This window comes from Nelumbo lutea, chromosome 5 (genome assembly GCF_056320005.1).
Source record: "Nelumbo lutea isolate HS-2025 chromosome 5, American lotus-T2T, whole genome shotgun sequence".
NCBI lineage: Eukaryota > Viridiplantae > Streptophyta > Magnoliopsida > Proteales > Nelumbonaceae > Nelumbo > Nelumbo lutea.
Window position 1 is genome coordinate 69,748,982 of NC_142688.1, and position 2,878 is coordinate 69,751,859.

Sequence of the window (2,878 nt, forward strand, 5' to 3'; positions counted from 1 at the left end):
AAACTGAATTCACCCCCTTATAATTAACTAATTTAAGCCCAGTTCGAATCGGGCCTTAGGCCCATTAAGCTTATGTGCTCACTTACTCTTTAATTTGCTGCCAACTTGGCTCTCTTTGTATGGTTTGGCCTAACATTGATCTACACATCAACCACATGGGTTCAGCCCAGCCTTTGTTACAAGGCCTGGCTGAATTCATTGTGTGACACAGAGAACCCCTAAGTACATCTCCATGGGCTCTCAATGAGCCCAACATTTACATTAAATGGTTCTTGGATCCAACCACCTTATAAAAGCCCAAGAACTGTGGGCAGATGCAAAATTAGCCCATCAGGTATTTCCCTCAATGGTCTTACACTTAAGCTCTCAGCCCATAATGATCAAACACTGCCCGACAAGAGAGGACGTCTCCCTCGGCTACAAGGTGCAGTGCTGCACTCTCCACTCACATGGATCCCGGGAATTAAAACCATTTGAAAACATTTTGAAACCATAATATATATATATATATATATATATTTATGTGTGTGTGTGTGTGTGTGCGTGTGTGTGTGTGTGTGTGTGTGTGTGTGTGTGTATGTATCTCTATATAAATATATATATTGCAAAAACAAATCTCAACGATTGAAATCAACTACTAGAAGTTTAGGTTTCTATCAGAGAGAGTGCATTACCCGATCATTCACTTTGTTCGACAAAGGGGCTGATTCTGCCACTATGATCACCCATTCAGGTGAATTCTCAGACTGCCCCAACATACCCAGGTTTTGACCCCTTTTAAGGATCTTACTAATTGGAATATCAAAGAATGCCCAATCCGACACCTAGTGCAGTACCATAATTGAGTCTAGGGGTCAGGTGTAACTTTCCAGTTTTGCCCATTTGTCTCCAAGGTCCAGGGCAATACTGAAAATTGGTCTAGTTCAGGGTTTCAAGAATACCCACATTGCATGTACCTTAGGTCTCACCCTAGCAACTGAGACAAGCCTCCCCAACCAACTTAGTGGCACATCAGTGTCAACCTTGGCAAGATAGACCTCCCTAGATCTATCCAACGGTTGTGAAGATTCTAAACTAACACGAGTCTCATAAGTATCCACTTTATGGGTAAAAACACAAAAAACACACCATAATGACATGAATCAATTATGTACTTTATTCATTTACAATAAATATCAAAAGATACATCAATCTGATTAGAGCTAAGGGCATACACTGTCTAACACTTAGGAAGTTCTATCCTATAGGATGAACCGATACCATGAGAAGAGCTATCATTGGATTCACCCAAACACCGGGTGAACAAATTCATGAGTCTTGGGAGAGAATGAAGGAGTTAATGAGAAAATGTCCACACCATGGTTTGTTCTAGTGGCAAATTGTCCAAGCCTTCTATGAAGGTTTGACAGATCAGTACAGCAAATCGTAGATGCATCCTATGGGGGGCATTTATGAGCAAAAGTGAGGATGAAGTGTATGCTTTTTTCAAGACCTTGAGTGAAAATTCCATCAATAATGCATGCTTGTATTCTTTTGAACGGTTGGTGGGACCCTAAAAGAGGGTAGTGCTTTATGAAGTCAGGAATAATACCGAGCCTGAGGCAAGAATGTACTTGAATGCCATCTCCAGAAAATTGGATAGGGTAGATCTTCTAGTCGAGAATCTTGATCAATTTTTCACCTTTAACCAACAATCTGACCCATCTACACCCTATCCTGAAGTGTGTTCCATTTGTGCCAGCCCAGCCCACCAGGTTGATGAATGTCCCATGGCAGCCCAGTTTCCGCCCTTTATCCAAGAATAGGTTTAGGCAGCCCAGAGTTTTTCAAGGCCCAACAATGATCCATTCTCAAATACTTACAACCCTGGGTGGAGAAATCACCCAAACTTTTCTTGGAGGACACATCAACCCAACTTATAGCCCCAATAGTATCATCATCCATCTAACTCCATGGCCCAGCAATTTCAGATGCCACAAGTATAGAGTCAATTCCAGCAGGTGTACCCTAGGAACCAACCAGCCCATCCGTATTAAGCTAACCCACAACCTCCTCAAACCCGTACAGTAGATGACCAATTCATGCAGCTTTAGCAGCTAATATTAAAACACCAGCAGTCCATTGCCAGATTAGAAAGACAGAAAAGATTGCTAGCCGAAGCCAATGCAAGGAGAGAAGTAGGGCAATTACCAAGTCAACCGGTTGCAAATCCTAGGAATCAGCCACCGGTTTTTCCTCTACAACAATTTCAACCACCTCCTAAGAACCCTCAATTCGAAAATAACAAAGCTATTACAACCTTAAGGAGTGGGAGGATTTTAGAAGACCCGTATGAGAAGAAGAAAGTCGAAGAAGAAGAAAAGGAGAAAGAAGAACTTAAGTTGGGGGGGGGGGAGAAGGAGGAAAGGAAACTTTAGTAGAAGATCTTATAGTGAACCAACCTATAGTCCCCTTTCCAACTGCACTCATAGTTGGGCCATTGCAAAAGAAGAAAGCGATGCACAATGAGGAGATCAAGGAATTATTCAAACAAGTCAATATTAACATCCCTCTTCTCGATGCGATCCAACATGTCCTAGCCTATGCCAAGTTTTTAAAAGACATATGCACTCAAAAGAGGGAGCCATGATCCGCCCCACAAAAAGTGGTGCTCTCAGCAGATGTTAGTGCAGTCCTCCTAAACCAACTTCCCCAGAAGATGAAAGACCCGAGTTCTCCTCTCATTAGTTGTGTCATCTTTGGAATCACCTTTGATCGGGCCCTATTGGATCTTGGGGCCAGTGTAAATCTGCTTTCGTCCATCATTTATGAAAGGTTCATAATCGATGAGTTAAAACCTACACCGGTAATTCTACAACTCGCTGATCGATCAGTCAAA

General features: G+C 42.3%; 1 non-coding gene across 1 annotated transcript; it reads right to left on the reverse strand.

Annotated features, from left to right (window-relative positions):
• Positions 1 to 1,258: 1,258 nt before the first annotated feature.
• On the reverse strand, positions 1,259 to 1,365 carry LOC148852836 (small nucleolar RNA R71). Its single transcript, XR_016100089.1, has one exon. It is a non-coding gene; the product is annotated as a small nucleolar RNA R71 (small nucleolar RNA).
• Between the last annotated feature and the right edge of the window lie 1,513 nt (positions 1,366 to 2,878).